The following is a 16446-nucleotide window of genomic DNA, read 5'->3' on the forward strand; positions in this document are numbered from 1 at the left end:
TCCTGCCCTTGAAACATCGCCTCTGCTTCTGGGAGAGGTGATATTTGATAACTCAGAAATGGGCTGTTATTTAGCACAGAATGTAACTAAAGCACTCAGAGCTCCCTAAGTAATGGTTGTGCTGGCTGGAGCGGGCAAACCCTGCTGCAGCAGCCTGTGAGCTGGGCAGGTCCTCTGCTCCACACAAAGAGACCTGTGGTGGGGAACAGCTGAATCCCCCACTCAGGGCAGAGGATTTCCCCTCCCCGCCTGCTCCATCAGTGGAAGAGACATGATGCTGCTCCAGAAGGATGGTGCAGCAGTAGGACTCCATATTTCAAACAGCAGAGGTTAAGCAAAGTGACCAATTTCCTTGGGCTAATTGAGCATGCAATCTGCCTGCTTGTAAAGCCTGTATTTGGCCAGGAAGATTTATTACTATTAGCAATGATGAATGCCTGAGAGCAATAAGGGCAGACCTGAGCTGCAGATCGTTAACTTTAAGTGGTATGATGTTGAAAAACCATTTCTATTATTGGATACTTTGTTCTGAGTTAACTGTGAATTTAGACCTAGTTCTGTAATAAAGTGCTCAGGGAGTCCAGTGCATCTTGTTCTCTGTGGCAGATACTAAACCTGTAGGGTTTTGTCCATATCCTGATGAGTAAGCAGTTCTAGCTGATCCTGAGAGGCTATGAAATGATAGAAGACTGTTCTGTGTGAGAGTTTGAAGTTAAGCCTCCATCTATCTCAGAAGCAGAGGCCAAAATGGAGGACTGCCATGCCTTTGTCATTGGATTTCAGAATAACACCTCTTTATTATCTTCATCGTCCTCAGAAAGTCAGCACCAGTTCAGAGCTTTGTCTGTGCTACTGAATGGCCATGTCCATCACAGGGGTGTGGATGCAACCCTGCCTTCTCTTACATCTGCTTTAAAATCAGTTGGTCAGTTTGTATAGGCTGGAAATTGCAATGTGATACTCTGTACAGTGAAAAGTGCTGGATGCTTTACTGTCTAATGAAATATCTATCACCCTCCACATTCATTTTTTGCAAATACTCTCAATTTCCTTGGGAGAATATCCATTAGTGTATGCAGCTGCAAAGCCCCAGAGCACACCTCACCTTCTCTGCCTTCTTTCCTCCCCAGCAATACTTGTGCTTAATGTCATATTTGTAAAAAACACACTCTCTCTGTTTCTGCACTGGCAGAGCACAGTTGTCCTCTAGAAATTGTCAGTGAGTGAATGTTTGATACCGAAAGATTATTTTGTTATAAATCACTCTCAAAGATCCCTGTGTCCTGCAAAAAAGACTTTTCTGTTGCTATCTGTGCAGCTGTATGTAGACTAAAAATGGATGTGCTTCTGTGTTTCCACAATAATTATTGTCTTTCATGCTACCAGTGCAGCAGCATCGACTGCTCCAGACAACACCGTGTGTATTGTGACTCTGCCACACCACGCAGCCAAGCACAAACCTTTCTTGATCTCCATGTCACTCGTTAGCCTCTATGGACCCTGGGCCATGGGCCATCAATTGCAATGCTGCGTGCAAGGAGTCCGCTGCCCAGGGTAACCAACCTGGAAGCTGAAAACGAATGAATTTGCCTCTGAGGCTTAATTGTAAGAAAAGTAATTAATCTTGCTGGGTTTCACTCATCGTCAAGCAAACTTTTGCTGATGAAGAAGAAAACTGCTGAGCATTCCAATTCACTCCCTAAGTCAGCCTCTCCAACTCTCCCAGTTGGACTTTTTAGGTAATTAGCACATCATTCTTATCCTATTTTCTACAGATTCCCCAAGAGACATCAGTGAAAGGAAGGTGACAATGTCAGTGAGAGAAGGGGGTTTTGCAACTCAGACTTTTGTTCCCTCTTCCAAAGAAGTTCCAAGTTTGCTTAGTGCCCCAAATTTGCTCAGAAGAGGAGGAATGTGCAAAACAGCTGTCCGAAGGTTCCACAGCAGCTGTGCATGGGATCTCCACACAGCCCTGCCAATGAGCCAGTATGAGGCAAGCACGAATCCAGCTCACATCCATCCGTGGTTTAAGCCTCTGTGACGGTGCAAGAGATGGATACACAACGCTGGGTGTAATCTCAGTGCCCTTCAGGCGTCTGGCCTATCAGAGGCATTTGTTTTAGTTGGACATCAATTCTCTCTTGAGCTGTTATATGGGGAGCCTACAGTGGCTGGCAGAGAAGTAGCCACTGCTCAAGATGCCCTGTGCAAACTCATCAGTGAGCTGACAGACTCTCAGAAAAGTGCTGAGGAGCTGCCAGGGGGCTGTGAGCGAGAGCAGGACTGGCAGAGTCAGCAGGATGCCAGGGTGTCGGCCCCAAAGGGGCAGCAGGATCAGAGGCACGCAAGCTGTGCAGCTGCATAAAGGCTGCCCTGCCTAGTCTGGAGGAGCACCAGCGGCACTCTCATCGCTCAGGCTGGGAGTGTTGCCCAGGTTTCTGATGGGAGCCATACGCTGAGATCTGTTTCTTACACTTTATTCGCCTTTCAAGGACCAGAATTTATTCACTTAAATTCTGACTGCTGTGATTCTTTAAGCTTGCTGCACAGGGGCAAGCAATTCAGTTTCTGGGAAACATGTATGGGTGGTAAATGTACGTGATTTTTGTCACTCGTGTGAGCAAAAAAAGATGATGAAACACAAACATTAACATAAAGGGCAAAGAGAAGGATGAGAAAACAGTTAAAGAAATCCATCAGTCAAACAAGAGACACTCAGATGGCTACATTTGTTCTGCTCATCATAAATATTTTCTCACACAAAGTACTTTACTACTAAAAGGAGCATAAAGGCTGAATCCTTATACTTTGATCTTGGAAATGCAGAAATGCACTTCTGGAAATGCAGAAGTTCTAGCAAAATGTAAAAATGTTCATGTTTTAGACAAATTAAAACATATTTTTAGTTACCTAGTTTTATTTACATCTGTATATGATAAAATGCAGAGAAGATACTTTATTAAACATACATTAAAATATTAAAACTGAGCAATGGGGCTAGAGTTCAAATGTCAAAACACTATCAAAAAGAACCCTCTACCTCAGTATCCTGTGAAATGAGGAGGATGTGATGGTAAGACAAGCCTTTTTCACTTCTAATGGTGATTCGGAAATGAGAAGCATTTCCATTCACTGCCAATGAATGGACCAAATCAAGAACATTGAGTATAGATTTCTTGCTTGTCTCAAAAGCTTTAAGTGAAAGAAACATTTTGGTCCCAAAAGGAGTTGTAAAAGATCTATTTAGTGCATGGAGATTTTCATATCCTAGCAGACTCTAAAAAGGAAAAATATTTTCCAAAAGTAATGGAAGTAATTTCCAAGAGCCAGCCATACACTGCAGACAGGAACGGGTATGAGCTAAAGGCACAGCAGAGGTCCACGTCAGCTGGAGCAAAAACTGGTGGCAGCCAGGTTGTCCTGCAACCTTGGAGCTCCTGTCTGCAGGCAGGGCAGAGGGAAAAAGTGCAGCAGAAGCAGAAAATTACCTGTGGCCCAAGCCATAGTACAGGCTGGCAATGAAACAATGTTTTAGCTGTTTAACCTGAGCTACCTTTTTTCTTTTTAAATATCAATGTTATTTTAGAATAACTGTAATCAACAAAATCTAAGGCAAAGTACAGCTGTAATCACTCCTTGCACCACCTCTTGTAATTTTGGGGGAGGAATTAGATGAAATTCAGCATAAGTAAAATCAGTTCAACCTTTTTGAGAAAACAAGACTTGAGACGAACTGAACTAAATGGCACACCAATGCCTTGTTATGTGGTGCGCCTGGCAGCGGTGTCATGCTGGGCCAGCTGCAAAAATGAACCGGCTTGGGAGCTTCAAATCTTGTTATGTAGTGCCATCTTGAGGTCTTGGGAAATGAAAAGCAGCTTTTCTGAATACAGACAGTTTTTATCTGGTTGTAGCTGGAGCAGTCCATTCTTCAAGGTGTATGATTGAGTGCATTCAGCTGGATTTGTGAACAGAAGACGGGGATGGACTCACCTGGCTGGAGCACCACAGGCTCTTTCCTTGCTCCCTGGTGGCACCAGCTCTTTGAAACACCTTTCCCAGAAACATTTCACCTATCCAGCATTTAAAACCCCAGTGACAGACATCACACTGGCTCTGCAGATGAGATTGAGGAACACAGCACATGGCTGCTCCTCTTTGGCAAGGCACAAACAGATAGCTGGTCCTCTGTCCTGTGCTGCCAACTTCTGTCCCTCCTAAGAGCTGGCAATGCAGGGAGTTGGTGCCATGTGTGCAAACCCCGACCTTGCCCCCAGCTACTCTGAACATAGTGGTTTGATAGCTTAGGTGCCTGATGGCCACACCTCTGCCACCTCCAGCACAGGTGGGGGCAGTGGCTCAGAGCTGGGGTTTTACATGGAGATATTGTGTCACGATGGAGCAGCAGCCACCCTGTGCCTGGTTTTGGGCTGCAAGGGCTGGCCACAGGGCCAGAGAGGGCAGGCAGCAGGATGGGAGTCGCAGGCTGGAGTAAAAACAAGGAAGCAGAGGAAAGTTTAGAGGAATAACCTGAAGGACCACACGGGGAGGGCATAGCAGGGACACCAGGAAGCTGACGTGCACAGAAAGGCAGCATGGCTTGGCTATGGCACCTCACCTGCCATATGGTGCCTGCAAAGGGAAGAGGTGGTTGGGTCTTGGGGTGACACTAGGGGCTCAGGAAGGGGGTCTGGGCAGCAGCCCCAGCAGTGGGGCACACAGGGATGGGCTGCCCATGGAGGGATACAGCCCTGCAGAGCTGGGGGTAGCAGGTCCCCCATGGCACCGATGTGTTTGCGGGGACATGCCTGGTCCTTTGATACCATCTCCCATGGCATACTCCTGGAAGAGCTGGCAGCCCGTGATGGGGACAGGCGCACTCCTCACTGGGCCGACAGGTGGTTGGATGGGTGGGCCCAGAGAGTGATGGTGAACAGTGCTGCATCCAGTTGGGATGCAGTCACCAGCGGTGTCCCCCAAGGATAGCATAGGGCCCAGTTCGATTCAATATCCCTATTGATGATCTGGGTGAGGGCTTGAGTCTACCATTGACAAAGTAGCAGACAGCACCAAGTCAGGTGAGAGTGCTGATCTGCTGGAGTGCTGGAAGGCTATGCAGAGTAATCTGGGCAGGGTGGATCAGCGGGGAGACAAGTGGCATGAGGTTCAACAAGACCAAGTGCCATGTCCTGCACTTGGGTCACAACAAACCCATGCAGCTCTACGCGCTGTGGCAGAGCGGCTGGAAAGCAGCTCAGCAGAAACTACCTGGGGTGCTGGTCGACAGCTGCTGAGCATGAGCCAGTGTCCCCAGGTGGCCAGGGAGGCCGGTGGCATCCTGACCTGTATCCGGAATAGCGTGGCCGGCATGCCTTGGACGGTGATTGTCCCGCTGTACTTGGCACGGATAAGGCCACTCCTTGAATGCTGTGTCCAGTTCTGGGCCCTTCTATTTGGGAAAGGCTTTGAGGTGCTGGAGTGTGTCCAGAGAAGGGCAATGGAGCTGGTGAAGAGGCTGGAGCAGAAGTCCTATGAGGAGTGGCTGAGGGAGGGGGGTCTAGCCTGGAGAAAAGGAGGCTCGGGAGGGACCTTCTCGCTCTCAGCAAGAGCCTGAAAGGAGGGTCGGTTTCTTTCCCAAGCAACCAGCAACGGGACAAGAGGACACAGTCTTAAGCTGAGCCTGGGGAGGTTTAGGTTGGACATGACAGAGATCTTCCCAGAGCGTGATTAGACATTGGAATGGGCTGCCCAGGGAGGTGGTGGTCACCGTTCCCGGTGGTGTTTGAGGAACGTAAACATTTAGTGCTGTGATCTAGTTGGCATGGTGGGGTTCAGTCGCAGGTGAGACTCGACGATCTATCCCAGTCTTTTCCAGCCGAATGGATTCGGTGACTCCGCGGTGAAACTGAGGCCTCCGCCGCCCCTCAGCCGCTTCCGTGAGCGCTCGCGAGTTTCCGGCCGCTCGGCCGCGCGCACGGCGGGCGGGGGGCGAGCGCGCGCTCCCCCTCCCCCCTGCAGCCCCGCTCGGTGCTTCCCGCGCGGGCCGCCCCGGGGCGGAAGCGCCGCTCGCGCCTTCCCGCCGCCCGCTCGGCTCTTTCCGCCTCCCCCTCCGGGGCGCTTCGTTCGTTTCCGCGGTCGCTCGGCTCTTTCCGCGGGGGCCGGCGGCGCGCTCGGCCGTTCCCGCCGCCTGGCGGGCGCTCGGCGCTTTCCGTGAGCGCTCGGCGGTTTCCGTGCGGGGCCGGGCGCGCTCGGCGCTTGCTCCCTGGCTGGCGCTCCTCAGTCGGCCGCTGCCTGCCTGTCGCCGGGCTGGGAGCGCCTGTGTGTGTGAGTGACGCGGCGGAGGTGTAGTTTGACGCGGTGTGTTACGTGGGGGAGAGAATAAAACTGCGGCGAGATCCCAGGCGCGAACGAAAGCAGTGACGGAGCAGCCTGGTAACCGGTAAGAGGAGGACGGCGCCCAGCAAACAGGGGCGGGGGGGAGGGAAGGAAATGGAGCCCGGCGGGGACCAGGGGAGCCGCCGGGCGGCAGGACGCGGGGGCCCGGCCGCGCACCGCCCGCGGGAGGGGCGCCCGCCTTAAAGATGGAGCCGAGCCCTGCAACATCCCCGCCGCCGCCGCGCCGCGAACAAAGGATAATGGCGGATGGGAGCCGGCCCGGCGGCGGCCGACACGGCCGGGCGGCGGCTCTGTCGGCAGCCAGCGGCGGCGCTCAGCGCGGCGGGGAAGGGACACCGCGCCCCCCGGCCCCCGGAGGAGGCGGCGGAGGACGACGACGAGGGGGAGCGGCGGCGGCGGCGTGGGGCGGCCGCGCTCCCGCCCGCGCCCCCTCCCCGCCGTGTGCGCTCCGGCTCTCGCTCCCCCGCTGCCGCCCCCGGCCCCGCCGGCCTCCGGGGACCTTCCCGCGGGGCCGCCGCGGCCCCCCGCGCCCGCCGGAGTTCCGCTTCCCCGGCGCCCCGAGCGCGCTGCACGGATAAACAAACAGACTCCCGCCGTGATGGACACGAGTGCGTGGGGCGCTCCCCGGCTCTGTAACGAGAAGCTTTTAATAAAATCTGTGCTCGGAAGCCGGGGCAGCGCTTGGTCTGGTGGTTCGCTGTTCCTCCGTCTCCGGGAGGCCGCGCCGGGCAGAGGTGCCGGTCACCCAACACCGCGCTCCGGGCGGGACCCGCGGGCGCAGCCCGAGCCCGGCGCGCAGGTCACATAACAGGGATACGGTTCCCTCTGGCCGCGCTGCTTCTCCCCGGTAGTATTTTTAACCCAAAGTGAACTTGAGCCAGGCTGCGGCTGGTAAATCTCGGTTTGGGATTTGCTTTTGCCAGTTTTCCACAGACTTGGGTACTGCACAGTGAACAGGATTTGACCTCTATCCCAGCTTTAATAGCACATGTCAGTTCAAATGCCTTTTTCCACCTTACACCAGCCTTGCCTTACTGCAGCTGGGTTTTTTTTTTTCTCCTCTTTTCTTGCCTAGAATCGAAGACAGTGTTTTGACTTTGTTCTACCTTCAAATCCTGGAGATCTGCAGTTTTGTGTTACAGTAGTAAGCAAAAACAACGTGGCAGACTTTAAAAACTTTTTAAGCAAAGATTGTCACACCTCTTAAATGTATACAAGGATAAAAAGTTCTGAATGGTTATGTGATTTTTTTTTTTCATGGAACACTTTCAAAAGTTTTGTTTCTTTCTCTTAAATATTGGAATTCTGGCTCACAGTCTGCTTCTGGAATAACACCTGTCTTTTTTTTTTTTTTTTTTTTTTCTCCCTCGAGTTAGAAACATGTTTCCTATTTTTTAAATAAAACACTAGAGACTTCTCAGAAATACCATGTATCTGTTTAGTACCATGCTGACCACCACTAAACGCGATTTTAGAATATAGGAATTTTGAGACTCTGCTTGCATCCATTCTTCCTTGTATCAACAAATGTGGATTTATACAGTAAAATACGAAGTCACTGAAATAGGTTTTGTTCAAAATGGATATTTGTAATTCACATGTATACTTCCTTGTATGGGAATTTCTGTTTTCTGTCACTTTCACCACTTCTTTTGAAATGAAGGTCAAAGATGCTTTACATCACTTCACTGTAAAATACCAAAATGAGAAGAGGGTTTCTAAACTTTTAACTGATTAATAGACATCTGAGGACTTCAGTAAGCAATGTAGCTGTTGATAGTGATTAAAGAGAGTGTAATTGTTGGTGTATTTCATTCATTCTTGGTTTGATGGAATACTCACTACATTGTAAATACAAAAATGGGACAGAAAATCCTTGCTTGTTGTTTTTATAGTTTTAGAAAAACATTTCATTTTATTCTATTTCATAATAGAGTGTCAGACTCTCAGATCCATGTTTTCAAACACAGATCTCTGCATTTCCTCACCAGCTTTTTCCCCTCACTGGTCAGAGAGAGAAGGGAACAGAGAGGTGGTTGTATATTTGCTAAGCATCACTTACAGGTGACCAAAAAGGGAATTGTTGCATGTAGTAAAGAAGAGCGTAATAATTTTTAATGCTTTCATTTAATTGAGAGAACACCAGTATTCAGAGTGGTACTCTCAGTATGGTGTTTGGATCTGCACTGAAAGGTCTGCATCTATTTTTTTTTTTTTCTCATAGGTTTGGTGATATGTGTGTCTACTACTCTGGGTAAAAAAAAGCAAAGAACCAGTCAAACAAATAAAAAAAATTCCAACACAAAAAATACCCCAAAGGTTTAAATAGGGTTTGCTGATACAGAAAATTTGGAAACGTCTCATTTAGACTGTCAAGTTGTCAATCTGGCTGTTTCTTGGAAACCTGCACCAGCACAGCTATTGCTATACAAAATCTTCCATAGATCTTACTCTGCAGAGTTGCTGTTCTGCTGCAGTAAGAAGCAGCCTATTCTTGCCTAAGTGCAGCTACAGCTCTGTAGGTGCATATTTTGATAGGAGACAAGGCCCCAACGGGGAATTTCTGTTGGCACCGTTTTGAAACAAATGGGATATTCACACTTCACGTCTATTTTTGTATCTCTGGAAGCAAGTGGAGATCAGTCACTCATGCCACACTTCTCAAGGCTTTTGTGCAGTGAGAGGCCGTGTTAGCTTTCTGCCACTAATCTAACTAAAGTTAGTTGCATGGGACGTGACAGCAATCCTCATCTACAGAAACAACCCTACCCAATTTCCCTTCAGCTCTCTGGTACCTACCTGCATACAGCTGAAGTTCATGACAAGGCAGTGATTTTTTTTTTTAACTGAATCAAAAATTGTGTTACCTCATCTGCAGTCTGTGAGGTCATATTTCATAGTGATTATGAGCAGCCTGCCATTAATGATTTATGTACATCTCCCAGCATGAAGGCTGTACATATTTTGTTCTTCAAAACTTTTAGATCACTTGATTGTACTGCAGTTAAAAAAGGTGAGTGACAACGAATACAGCACCTTCCAGCTTTCCATATTTCTAAAACAGCCTTGTCAGCTGCACAGGAGGTGAAAGCGTGCCAGGCTCTAGTTGGCCTTTCAGGTAAATAGAGCACTCAAAAACAGCCAAGGATTCTCTGCTGCTGTTTTGTCTGGCAGTGCTGGATTTATGGTATTGTGTGTCAAGTGAAAGAATAGAAAACTCAGTGTTGGAAGAGCCACTTTAAGGTGAGAGGATAAAAAATTTGGAGGAAGCGTGTTCCTGCTTGGATGCATGTGTATGGTTTACCCAACATGTACATACACACAAGTTTAAAGCAGCACTGATACTTGTTAGTTACTTGCAGTGATTTTTGAGTAGAGTGCGGAGAGGTACAGGATATTATCCTAAGATAATAATTCCTATTTTTGTTCTAAGAATATTGTAAGAGTTCATAATTTGTAAAAGAAAAGACCATTAGGTGAAAGATGGAAAAGTAGTTCTAAAGATAGGAGAGCCCTGCCAGTTGCTGTTCTGGATTTTGTTACTTTTCAGTTGTTCTCTGACAGGAGGCTACACTGGCTACTTGAGACACAGTTGCAGGAAGGCTTACAGTGAACTATTTTGAAGCTACTTTAGTGCAGGAAACTGAAATAAAAACTCTATCCTTGATGCTTTCACACTTTTTGGAGGGGAGAGTTAAAGTGATTTGTAAAAATCTCTGATCTTCTAAGTGTTCAGTGATAGTCTGTTTAGTCAATGAGGTTATCAGGAAAACTCCTTTTACCTGAACATGGCAGAACTAAAGCTGGGTTGTATTTTCTTCTTTAGGCAGAAACTACTTCAGATAGATTTCTAAACTTATAAAAGAGCAAGTAGCCTAAGAAATCCAGGAATTCTTTAAGCTGATCTACTGGCTGATGAACTGAAACCATAGTTCCTCATAGCATTTTTTGGTAGTAATACTGGCCAAAGCATCTTCCATGTCTTTTCCATTGCACTCGCACAAATGCTTGGGCTTCTGCATGGGGAAATGGTTCAGCTGTTTGAGAGGTGTGGAGCCTCGTTCATTTTCACCTGGATCATTCCCTCCCCTGATTGCTGCATGGCTGCACAGCAGCTGTACCAGCATAATCAGGGGAAGGGATGGGGCTGGAATGAGCAGGGAGATAAGGGCAGTTCAGTCAGCTCTGCTGCTAAATGAGAAAATGCAGCCTATGTAAAAATTGTTAAATTATCGCTGTGTTTATAACTAAGCTGGATGACACAGATCCTGCTGGGGTTCTTGCCACAGAGCTGGATCATTCAACTAAGTCTAAGCTCTTACATGTGTTAACCATGAGCAAATGAACAGGAGCAACAGCATTTCCCAAACTTCAATATCATGTGTTAAACTGATTTGTTGTGCTGCTTATTTACTTGTCTGAAACACCTTTGGTGTGTGTTTTTTAGCAAGTTCTCTGTGCACTTCCTTCTTTTTTTTTTATTCTTCACATTTTCAGTTCACCTGTTGCTGTTCACTGCAGCTCTTTGCTGCAATATTTTAATCATCTCTTCAGAAACTCTGCAACCTCCTGTGATATTTTGGGTCCAATATTACATGCACTTTTCTTATAGGTGCTACCCTAAATCTCTCATTCTCTATGCTGTTCCAGTGTCAATTGGATTTTACGTCCCTTTGCACTTTTCCTTGGGCTTCAATGTCAAAATGTCTTCTCATCTGTAAAATCCCTCTCATCATCATTTATACCCCATTAAATAATGGATGGGAAGCAATATTTTCTTGCCTTTATTTTCCTGATGACACAGCATCTGGCTGTGTGTAGCTGGCCTGGCCTCAAAATCCACTGGTGCCTGTCCATTGCTCCAAGTAGCAGACAATTTGAGCAGGGTTTGTAAATTTACACCTTTCTGGATTGTAGAGAGCTTTCTTTCTCTTGAAAAAAAAAAACAAAAAAACACCTAAGGTAGTACTGTAGGTGTAGGGTGCCTGCCCTCTTTGTGAAATTCATCCATATTTTCCTTTTGTACTGATAGGAAAATTCTGGGAGATAAAAGGGAGGAAGGTGTGAGAAAGGGTACTGTGTAGTAATGCCACAGTATAACCAGCTAAAGTAATCTGTTGCTGTGGTTTTGTCTGAGCTGATACAACTCTATGTGGCTCTCAGGAGACAGTCTTGCTCTCTCCCTCCTGCTCCTGGCTGTGTGGTGTTGGACCATCCCTTTACACTGTCTGTAGTGTTGATTGTCTACAAAACTTAACAACCCACTTCAAATCACTAACCCAGGAGAGAACTATGCTTTTTTAGTAGATAATTTTCTCCTGCATGAGTGAGCTGAATTGGTTGGTGGTTGAGATTTGTTTGTGCAAATCTCCAGTACAAACTCCAGTACAAACACCAGTGCAGATTTCCAGTGATGGTAGGGGAAGGAAGGAGGGGGACACAACTTTCTCCCTTCAGCAGCAGAGAGCTGTGGCAGCAGACCCATCCTGGGGAATGGCAGCATATCCATGACTTGGAGCAAAAGAAGGAAGAGTTGGACTCTGTCCATAGTGATCAGAGCCACATGAGTTTGTCTTTGCAGCTGGGAAAGCTAAGAACACAGTAAGTCGAAAAATAACAACAAAAAGAACCAAACGAGGAAAGTTTCCTTGTTTTAAGAGCTTGGTGATACCTGTGTGACTGAATTAACTGCTCCTTATCAGAGGCAGATTTCAGTCTTCTCCAGAGGTTAGATCAGTGTACCTCTTAGGTACTTTCCATTATGGGAAGCCCAGTCAGCAGGGTAGAATTATGTAAAACGTATCTTTAATGAAGGCCAAGTTGAAATACAAAGCTCCAGAAGGGGTCCAGGTCCAGCACATCCTCTCAGTGGGCCCAAGGCGCCTGGACAGTGAACTCGCTGTTGTGTCACTGTTGCTACAAACTGAGAAATGCCTTGGCTTGTCTTCCAGATTGTAAAATAAATAATGGTGGCTGAAACTACTGGCCTGGAAGTTGTAGTGTAAAGTTAATGTGGACGTGTAACCAGTGCACATTACCCTGGACAGGGGAGAAGAAGAAGGATGTTACCTGCTGCAAGTAGCTGCTTTGTCAGCAACGTGGCTGTTTGAAAAATACATATTTGCCCAATCCTCAGAAAGCTAATGTTGATTATATAAAAAATACTCATCCTGTTTCCAGCCTCCCACTCTTAACCAGAGTCATCACAACAGTAATCAAATTACAGAATAGGGGTGGTTTTTTTCAGCATTTTTGTTGGCTTCCCACAGTCTTGTGACACCTATACCCATGGTTTGATTTACTTTGCTTTCATTGACAGGGCTGGCTGCAGCAGGGTAGCCTTGGCTCCACTTTCCCTGTTCCTGCTTCTGTTCACAGTACAACTGCCTGTGAACTGGATCAGAGAACTGCTCCAGGCTAGGAATTAGTTGTGTTTCTCTGTCTGTAGTGCAATTTGGTTTCCCGGTCCCATTTACTAGACAGCTTCATAGACAAGTGTAAAGGTGTAAATAGGGAAGAATTTAGAGGAAACCAGAACCTGAGCTGGCAGTGCTACCAGCAGAAATGCCTGCAAAACTGTAGTTGCAGAAAGCAAAATGGAGATTTTCTTTTGTGTGCAACACATTGATTTGAAACATGGATTCTCTTTCTTTCACTTGCCCTTTCTGGTTCATCAGTGCCTCCTCTTGCTTACTCCAGGTCATTGAAGATCTTCAGCATTACCAGCAAATCACACCCCTGTTCTATGGGGACAGTCATGTTGCTCACAGGTAATGGAGGTCTTAAACTTCAGTAAAGTATTTGAGAAACATTATTCTTTCTTTGGAGATGATGCTCTTGCAGAGGAGATCTGCCTGGCAGGCATATGAGTGATCTTTCTTCTTTAAAAGGCTCTCCTGCACTGCCCAGGCAAATTTTAAAAATACATTAAAAATAAACTAGAATCCACTTGGTTGATAACATTAGTCAGAGATTGATCACTGTTGCATTTCAGTTGGTTTTTAGAGAGAGGCTGGGTCATATATTTCATTTTGGTGCATTAAGCAACATATTTTTGATGATGCTTCAAGACTAGCGATAATTGACAAAGCACCTATGTTTTCAGTAAAACTAGTAAAGCCAGAGCAATTTTAGGATTTAAAAGTATTTCCAAGTCTAAGACCTAGATCTTTTGGTTTTAATGTTGCAATTAATTTTGTGATTAGGATGCATTCAGAAATTTGACAAGGGCAAGGTTTGTAAGGAAGTGCTAGTTTTCTTGTGCATACTTGGGTATACTTTACTCTAGCACTCCAACCTCAGAAAGAATTCAAAGGTTTTCACTTCCTGGAGGGCATTAAAGCAAAAAATATTCTATACTGCTGTTAAAAATGAAAAAAAAAGCTATTTAATAATAATAATAATAAAACAACTGTGTTGCTTTTAAAGATACAGAGGTTTAAATTTTTTTTTCAGAGATTTTACTTGATATTTGGTAATTATCAGTTTTGTGTGAATAACTCAGTCTTACTTTCTGGTGACCAATTCTAAAGATACTTATTAATAAAACATTTAAAGCATTGGTCTGAAACATCCATCTTGTTGTGTTTTTTTTTTCTGAACTCATTAGAAGTGTTCTGGATTTTTTTTTAAACAAGACTTTCCAATATTTACCAAGTTATATAACTTCATGCTTTTATACTATGGGTTGAACTCTAGAAGTACCACATATATTCCAAGCATCAATCAGAATGAGTACGGGTTGTTTAAACAGTTCATGTCTGTCAAGCTTGCAGCATAAATATCTCAAGTGACATTTTTTATTAATTGATGCTTTAGCCACTCACATTCAGAAGTGGGTTAGAAACATTAGCCATGGAGCTGTCCCTTCTCACCAACAGACAAAATCTCAAAAGACACAAATTCTACCTAAAATTCTTATGTCAAGTTTAACCGTGCAGCTTATAAATACCTGAAACTCCATGCTTGCCCTAAGTTCACTAGCTGGTTTGATAGTTCTCTGCAACAGAAGAATGATGTGAAAGGGAGGGTGATATGTGTCACTTTGGGATTCCAGTATCTGACCCTTTTCATTGTACAGTATTTTGCTGAGGTGACCTATGCTATTTAAACCTCAGGCTTATTGTTGTTGTTATTGTTATTATGATATTATTGCAAATGGATGATAAAATTCAGGTCTCTAATTTAACATTTGAGACCATACAAAAAACTTTAAATAATTTACTTTATTCATGGGAAAGTCCCCTGAATATCTGGGACTTCCCAGAAGATTTGAGTTTCAGAATATAAATTTACATTCGTATTACTTTAGAATGTCATATTTAATCAGTGTAATCTCTAAGAGCCTTCGGTCCAGTCTTACAGTACTCTACTCCGATTAATTATATGTGTCTATTAATATTTTTACACTGTAAAATGAACAGAGACTCTGAAAACATTTCTTTGGAATAGAAAGATTCCAGGTAATAATAAACATGTTTATGTGGTTGTCTGGCTTTATCACATTATTCCATTAAATCATACCTGGTATGTAATTTAAAATAATAGAATTAAAGAAACACCTATATGGATGTGATTCCTTTTTCTGCTACAGGTCTGAGATTACTACATGTTGTATTTTTGGCCCTTGGTCTTGGAGCACTCAGGTTAACAACCGGTGTAGGTCTGTGTAATGCTCTGGTTTTTATTTGTATCTTTCTGTAAGTTGTTCCTGATCTGCTCTGAACACCAAAAGAGAGCTGGGTGATTTGTACAGTTTCAAAGTAGCTGTAGCTTTGCTCACTGAAGCATTTGTCACAGACCCAGTGACTGAGCCTGTGGATTTCCCTAGCACATCTATAGAGTGCAGCCTGTGCAGGAGGCAGTCATATATTAAATTCCCTTGTCCTAACAACATCTTAGTTCTTCACTTTAGGAGAGTGACTCTGCTGAGCAGTCAGTCATTGCTCCTGTAGTTGTTTGCTGAGAACAAGTTTTAGTAGTTCCCTCACCTCAGAGATAACCCTTTTTTTAATAAAAAATGTGTAGAGGCTCTCCCTACAGAGTTTCAGGCTGCCCCAGACTTGGAATTGCAACAGTTTTTCCAGCTGGTGCCCCAGACCTGGAATGTTTAAAGGTTGCTTGGCAAGTGGACAAAGATCCTTACATGTCAGAACGTTGTCAAAATATGTCATGCAGCATTTAGGTGGTTCTTATTCTGCCAGAATGAAAGGTGAGGCAGTAAAAGACCATAACACATAGAAATGCATATGGAGGAGAACAAATGTAATATTCATCTGAATGACTCTGTCAGGTCAGGGGGAAATCTCAAGTTCTGACAGCTCTACCCAGTGGGAAAAAGAAACACATGCACCTTCTTTTAGATGGATCTTAGCCTTTCTAACTTGGCATCATTTTCTGCTCTGAATATTCCTTTAATTATTGTAGTGACAGTCCTCTTTTCTCCCTGTCGGTGGGAAGGGAGATGGTCTCTGACCGCTTGCAGAATTAGCTCTCCTTTCTGTCACTCTGGGCTGCCTTAGCTCTTCTGCTGCAACACCTTCACATGCCAGTGTTTGATGTGAAAGGAAGTGGCTCAGAATGTTCTGCTGGTTGACCAGTACAGCAGGGTAAATTATTTATTTGGCATATCTAGTTATCTGGGTGGTAGGAGAGAGCTGTTTCTGAATTGCTCACCCCAGGTACAGCCTGCCTCCTTACGAGGGCTCGTAGAGCTGCTCCGGTGTGGCGCTGAGGCCAAGCTAAGAGCCCGTGCTGAGAGCAGGGTGTACCAGCTCAGGCACAGGGCCTCCTTAGCAGAAAAGGAGTTAGTTCATTGTACCCTTCTCTGTGCTCCTGTTGCTTGGGGCCAGGCTCTTAGATGGGTGCTGTTTCCATCCAGCAAGCTTTCACCCTGGGCTGAGCAGAACTCCCTCACTTGTCACAGTACAGATGTAATCATGTCATCCTTTTAACTTTGCCATCAGACTGATGTGCTGTCACTGTGTGACAAGAGCAAATATGAGAAGTGGCTGTCTTCAGGTAGCTGCCCCCATCTGGGCTGAGGTCAGC

At 45.6% G+C, this 16446-nt stretch overlaps 2 protein-coding genes across 5 annotated transcripts in view; both read left to right on the forward strand.

Annotated features, from left to right (window-relative positions):
- FAM237A (family with sequence similarity 237 member A) overlaps positions 1–16446 on the forward strand; it is a 269849-nt gene that overhangs the window by 224261 nt on the left and 29142 nt on the right. The gene's annotated exons all lie outside the window — the stretch shown is intronic.
- The window catches only part of CREB1 (cAMP responsive element binding protein 1), a 39536-nt gene continuing 29142 nt past the window's right edge, over positions 6053–16446 (forward strand). Inside the window, exon 1 of one of the 2 annotated variants that reach the window (XM_068196167.1) lies at positions 6053–6439. The gene's annotated coding sequence lies outside the window, so the exon portion shown is untranslated. The remainder of the gene's footprint in view (positions 6440–16446) is intronic. The other variant, XM_068196166.1, reaches the window with a different exon arrangement.

Source organism: Anomalospiza imberbis, chromosome 7, assembly GCF_031753505.1.
Source record: "Anomalospiza imberbis isolate Cuckoo-Finch-1a 21T00152 chromosome 7, ASM3175350v1, whole genome shotgun sequence".
Taxonomy (NCBI): domain Eukaryota; kingdom Metazoa; phylum Chordata; class Aves; order Passeriformes; family Viduidae; genus Anomalospiza; species Anomalospiza imberbis.